The sequence below is a fragment of the Papio anubis genome, unplaced genomic scaffold (assembly GCF_008728515.1).
Source record: "Papio anubis isolate 15944 unplaced genomic scaffold, Panubis1.0 scaffold764, whole genome shotgun sequence".
NCBI lineage: Eukaryota > Metazoa > Chordata > Mammalia > Primates > Cercopithecidae > Papio > Papio anubis.
The window spans coordinates 5,955-13,174 of NW_022167864.1; the positions used below are offsets into that span (position 1 = coordinate 5,955).

General features: G+C 37.9%; 1 non-coding gene across 1 annotated transcript; it reads left to right on the top strand.

Moving 5' to 3' along the window:
• The first annotated feature begins 1,364 nt into the window (after window positions 1-1,364).
• On the top strand, window positions 1,365-1,524 carry LOC116273490. The gene has a single exon (XR_004181810.1). It is a non-coding gene; the product is annotated as a U1 spliceosomal RNA (small nuclear RNA).
• The last annotated feature ends 5,696 nt before the right edge of the window (window positions 1,525-7,220 follow it).

Sequence of the window (7,220 nt, forward strand, 5' to 3'; positions counted from 1 at the left end):
CAAATAAATTTATATTATAAATACTCCTATGGCAGAAACAAAAACCTGGTCTCTGATTTGGAATATAATATTATTATATTAAGTAAGAATCATGGCAGACAGAAAAAAATGTTTATTTGTAATGGTAATGACAAAAAAGACAGAAGTCTTTTTTTTTTTCACAATTTTAACATTGACTCCTAAGGACAAAAAACAGTTAGCAGTGTAAATATATTGCAACTTAGCGAATCCTGAAAGGAAATGACTGATCATTCTCAAATCAGACAAATTTTATGGTTATCATTTTAAATTGTTTTACCCATCATGTGGGTTTTCTTACGCTATTCAAATTGAAATAAATTTTGTACGCCAGTTTATAACGTTGTTTTGTAATCACAGGATTCTTGCTTTACATTCTAAAATGTTGTCTGTGAAAAATAAGTGAACACCAAGTAAGTTTGCTTTTCTTTAAAAATTTGGTCTTAAAATGATACTCATCTTTAGTAAAAATAATGAGGAGAGTTGGACATGGTGGTGCATTTCTGCAATCTCAGGTAGTTGGAAGGCTGAAATAGGAGTGTTCCTTGAACCCTGGAGTGTGAGGCCTCATTGAGCTATGAGCTATCACCATGCCGCTGTAGTCCAACCTGGGCCACAGAGCATCACCTTAAGTTTAGAATAAAAAATGGAACTATGCAAAGTAGTATACCATTACTGTTTTTAATTCACTTGTAGTAATACATGGATAGTATATTTAGTCAAAACTTTCAAAATTGGTATTATGCCAAGAGGTCAGATATTTGAGTCAGATTGCTAGCTAGCTCCTCAACTGACCAAATCTGTAGTATTTGCAAAGTATTTCTCTTAACTGTAATTGATTTTTTATTTGATAAATGGATTTACTAATGCCACCCGTGTAGGGAACTAACACTAATATTAATCAGATTACCTCAAAAACTTGTTCTAAATGGCACATATTAGGCAATATTACCTACTATTAGATACCACAAATTCTTTTCATCTGCTTATGTTTAAAGCTCATAGTGCACAGAGTAAAATCCCAGAAGACCAAGAATGGGTGTCAGATACAATAGAACGCTCAAAGAGTCACTATCAAAAATGAGCAATAGGTGCATAAAATGTATGGTAGTTTTATTTAGCAGTTGTTTCATTGTTTGCCATTGTGTTTTTTCTTAAAATGTTGTAGAAGCCTGTATCAGAATTTAAAAGTTTTTTAGAAAAGAATAATCATGGATGATTGAAATTAACATTTCAAGCGATACTGAAAATTATTCTAAATACCATTGTACTGATAGTTGTATTTTATTTCAAAGGATAATGGAAATCTTTTTTTTTTTTTTTTTTTTTTTTTTTTTAAAAAAAAAAAAGAAATCTGCCAGAGGAGACACTGTGATCACGAAGACTTTCCCATGGCAAGGTTGATCTATTGCACACCGATGTGCCGACCCCTACGATTTCCCCAAATGTGGGAAACTCAATTGCATAATTTGAGTGGAAGTGAAGGATTGTGTTTGTTGTTTTCACGTGGGAAAAAAAAAAAAAAAAGGAAAGAAAAGGAAATTGACTTTTTAGTGGATATAGAAATTTGAAAGAAGACCACATACTGGAAATAATTCTTTAGAGATACAAAAATCGGTCTCTTCCAGTACTAAACAATAAAACATCAAATGGTTTATTTATAATAGACTGGGACAAATGGTGACTGCAAATGTCTGTAATTCCCTCTAGAAAGAAGAGGGGCAGGGAGATCCCCAAAAGGGCAGCAGATAAATCTGGGAAAAAGAGAAGTAATTTTTAAATGTGTAAGCCAATGTTTATGCATAAATATTGCCTTTTAAAACATTTATTTTATTAAATGGTTACCATTGGTTTGTTTGGTCTTAAAAAGTAAGTTTCCTTTTGGAAGTGATCTGTGTGAAATGGTCCAGAAAATATGCAGCTAAAATAATTCAGCTTTATTCCCTGAATTATAAATCATTTGTAGGAATTGTAAAGATGTTAAAGATGCCAACTTTTTTGCATTTCTTCAAAGTTTATTCTAAATGAAGAAAATTATACATATAAAAGGTATAAAGTTACTTTTATCATCAAATTGTCAATCATTTTAAATATTTAGAATTGAAAGCCAGATGGCCAAGGTGCCTTAAATGAGCATAAGTCCTCTCCAACAGATGATGCTCCATTATATCCTCATCCAACAGGCTTTATGTATCAACAGGTAAAAATAAATAAATAAATAAATAAGTAAAGCTTTTATTTTTATTTTTCAAACTTATTTTAGTCTTTTCTTTATGGTCTTCAATTCTCATTTTCTTATATATTTTGTAATATATCAGCTGTGACTGCAAATAAAGAAAAAAATATCTAGGACAGCTTTGGGAAGATGATCAGAAGAATAGTTTAAGTGCGGTCAGCCTCGGCCTCTCAAAGTGCTGGGATTATAAGTGGTGAGCCATGGCACCCAGTCAGACTAATCATTTGAAAGCTTTACTTGTGCTGTAATATTTAGTATGACTTCTCACCAAATTCATGTAGCTAAGGGATGGAATTACCTAAATTAGAGCAGTTGCCCAGAGTAACAGCTGTATTGCTCAGAAACCTTATTTTTATAATCAGAAAAACTATAAAACAGGGGGAAAATGTACAAAACAAGCAGATTTTAATTCTATATGTTCTTCACTTTTAATGTTTGATAGTTTAATTTCTTGTTGAGATAGAGAATACTTACATATTTTTAATAGAAATTCTAAAATATTAAAACCAATATGCACAACTTTTGTATGTCACAAGGTGTGGAGCATGGTCGATTGTATTTATCGTGCTGGGGGCAGTTCTGTTGTAGAATTTGCCATGATACTCCTCTAAAACTTGGCTTACCCACTCTCATGAAGTGCATATTATCAGAATCCACAGCACTTTGAAGTACCATTGCACCAATATTTCTGACTACTTTGCTAGCCTGGGTCAAATGTTCTCAGCAGTAAGTCTCCTAGTTTATTTCTATATTATTTTAAAGCTTTTGTTCTCAGATGCCAGGCTTACTGAAGATATAAGTGCCTTCTGATTTTAAATAATTGCTATATATATTTTTCATTTGATGCAACACCTCTAGGCGCATTGTTGGAAACAATAGGATATGAAGTGCATTGCACAGTGTGAGGGGCAGGAATTCATTTGTTAGAACTGGTTAGAATATGTTTTTATCTTTTTATAGTATGTAAGATTTAGCATTGAACAGTATGAATGCAAAATGCAGTCAAGTTCGATAAATACACTCTCAGGGCTACTGATATTGGTACATTATAATGCAACTATGTTATGGGGCTTCCTATTTGGCCTATTATTATTTGCAGTCTAATTTCTCTTCTTGCCTAGACTTAGATTTTTGTTCTGTTCCACGAAAGTACAAAAGAAGAAATATGTGTTCCATAGAAAGTATAAAGAGAACATCCTAGCTAACACAGTGAAACCTCGTCTCTACTAAGAAATACAAAAAACTAGTGGGGCGAGGTGGCCGGCACCTGTAGTCCCAGCTACTCAGGAGGCTGAGGCAGGAGAATGGCATAAATCCAGGAGGTTGAGCTTGCAGTGAGCTGAGATCCGGCCAGTGCACTCCAGCCTGGGTGACAGAGCGAGACTCTGACTCAAAAAATAAAATAAATTAATTAACAAAAAGAAAGTATAAGAGAAGGCGGCGGAGCAAGATGGCCAAATAGGAACAGCTCCAGTCTCCAACTCCCAGCCTGAGCAACACAGAAGTCAGGTGATTTCTGCATTTTCAACTGAGGTACTGGGTTCATCTCACTAGGGAGTGCGGGACAATCGGTGCTGGTCAGCTGCTGCAGCCCGACCAGCCAGAGCTGAAGCAGGGGGAGGCATGGCCTCACCTGGGAAGCCCAACGGCCAAAGGAATCCCTTTTCCTTGCCAGGGGAACTGAGATACACGACACCTGGAAAATCGGGTAACTCCCACCCCAATACTGCGCTCTACCAAGGATCTTAGCAAACAGGCACACCAGGAGATTATATCCCACTCCTGGCCAGGAGGGTCCCATGCCCAGGGAGCCTCCCTCATTGCTAGCACAGCAGTCTGCGATCTCAGGCAAGGCAGCAGCGAGGCTGGGGGATGGGTGCCCACCATTGCTGAGGCCCAAGTAGATAAACAAAGTGGCTAGGAAGCTGGCCCTGGGTGGAGCTCATAGCAGCTCAAGGAGTCCTGCCTGTCTCTGTAGACTCCACCTCTGTGGCCAGGGCACAGCTAAACAACAACAACAACAACAAAAGGCAGCTGAAACCTCTGCAGATGCAAACGACTCCGTCTGAAAGCTTTGAAGAGAGCAGTGGATCTCCCAACAGGGAGGTTGAGATCTGAGAACGGACAGACTGCCTGCTCAATTGGGTCCCTGACCCCTGAGTAGCCTAACTAGGAGACATCCCCAACGAGGGGCAGACCGACACCCCACACCTCACACGGTGGAATACACCCCTGAGAGGAAGCTCTCAAAGCAAGAATCAGACAGGTACACTCGCTGTTCAGAAATATTCTATCTTCTGCAGCCTCTGCTGCTGATACCCAGGCAAACAGGGTCTGGAGTGGACCTCAAGCAATCTCCAACAGACCTACAGCTGAGGGTCCTGACTGTTAGGGAAGGAAAACTATCAAAACAGGAAGGACACCTACACCAAAAACCCCATCAGTACATCACCACTATCAGCACCAGAGGCAGATAAACCACAAAGATGGGGAAAAGCAGGCAGAAAAGCTGGAAATTCAAAAATAAGAACGCATTCCCCTGGCAAAGAGCGTACCTCATCACCAGCAACGGATCAAAAGCTGACGGGAGAATGACTTTGACAAGATGAGAGAAGAAGTCTCCAGTCCATCAAACTCTCAGAGCTAAAGGAGTACCTCATATACCCAGTGAAAAAAAAACTAAAAATCATGAAAAAAAGAGGAAGAATTGATAATCAGAATAATTAATGCGAGAAGGCAAACTAATCTGACAGAGATGAAACCACGACACGAGAAATACGCGGACAAACGCACAAGCTTCAGCAACTAACCTCGATCAACTGGAAGAAAGAATATCAGGCGATTGAGGATCAAAATGAATGAAATAAAATGAGAAGAGGAAATCTAAAAGAAAAAAGAAGAAAAGAAATGAACAAAGCCTGCAAGAAGCGCGGGATTATGCAAAAAGACCAAATCTAGTCTGATTGGGGTGCCTAAAGTGAGGGGGAAAATGGAACCGTTGGAAACACCTTTTCAGATATCATCCAGGAGAACTTCCCTAACCTACTAGGGTGAGCCAACATTCAAATTCAGGAAATACAGAGAACGCCACAAAGATACCTCGAGAAAAGCAACTCCAAGACACATGATTGCCAGATTCACCAAAGTTGAAATGAAAGAAAAAATCTTAAGGACAAAGCACAGAGGGAAAAGCAAGGTCGGGTTATCCACAAAGGAAGCCCATCAGACAAACAGATCTCTCGGCAGAAACTCTACAAGCCAGAAGAGAGGAAATAATATTCAAGCATTCTTAAAGAAAAGAATTTTTAAACCCAGAATTTCATATCCAGCCAAACTAAGCTTCAGAAGTGAAGGAGAAACAAAATCCTTTACAGATAAGCAAATGCTTAGAGATTTTGTCACCACCAGGCTCAGTTCTACAAGAAAACCCTGAAGGAAGCATCAACATGGAAAGGAACAAATCGGTACCAGCCACTGCAAATCATGCCAAAATGCAAAGACCATCGAGGCTAGGAAGAAACTGTAATCAACTAATGAGCAAAAATAACCAGTTAATATCATAATGGCAGAATCAAGTTCACATAACAATCTTAACCTTAACATAAATGGACTAAAACGGTCCAATTAAAAAGATCGACTGGTAAACTGATAAAGAGTCAAGACCCATCAGTTTGCTGTATTCAGGAGACTCCATCTCACATGCAGAGACATACATGATTCAAAATAAAGGGATGGAGGAAGATCTACCAAGCAAAATGGAGAACAACAAAAAAAGCAGGGGTTGCATACTCAGTTTCTGATAAAACAGACCCTAAACCATCAAAGATCAAAGAGACAAAGAAGGCCATTAAAATGGTAAAGGGATCACCTTAACAGGAAGAGCTAACTATCCTAAATATATATGCACCCAATACAGGAGCACCTAGATTCATAAAGCAAGTCCTTAGAGACTTACAAAGAGACTTAGGACTCCTGCACAATAATAATGGGAGACTTCTAACACCCCACTGTCAACATTAGACAGATCAACGCTGGCAGAAAGTTGCTAATAAGGATATCCAGGAATTGAACTCATCTCTGCAGCAAGCAGACCTAATAGACATCTACAGAACTCTCCACCCCAAATCAATGATTATACATTCTACACAGCACCACATCACACTCTACTCCAAAATTGAATGCAAAATTCAAGTAAAGCACTCCTCAGCAAATGTACAAGAACAGAACTATAATAAACTGTCTCTCAGACTACAGTGCAATCAAACTAGAACTCAGAACTAAGAAACTCAATCAAAACTGCTCAACTACATGGAAACTGAATAACCTGCTCCTAAATGACTACTGGGTACATAACGAAATGAACGGTATGTAACTAAATGAACGGTACATAACGAAATGAAAAGCAGAAATAAAGATGTTCTTTAAATCAATGAGAACAAAGATACAACATACCAGAATCTCTGGGACATTATTTAAAGCAGTGTAGAGGGAAATTTATAGCATTAAACGACCACAAGAGAAAGCTGGAAAGATCTAAAATTGACACTCTAACATCACAATTAAAGGAACTAGAGAAGCCAAGAGCAAACATACATTCAAAAGCTAGCAGAAGGCAAGAGATAGCTAAGATCAAAGCAGAACTGAAGGACATAGGAGACACAAAAACTTCCAAAAATTCAATGAATCCAGGAGTTGGTTTTTTAAAAGATCAAATAACATTGATAGACCAAGCAGCAAGATCTAATAAAGAAGAAAAGAGAAGAATCAAATAGATGCACAAAAATGATAAAGGGAATATCACCACTGACCCTACAGAAATACAAACTACCATCAGAGAATACTATAAACACTCCTACGCAAATAGACTAGAAATTTAGGAAGAAATGATAATTTCCTGATACTTACACTCTCCCCAAGACTAAACCAGGAAGAAGCTAGCAATACGTAACTGAACGAAGCACAATGT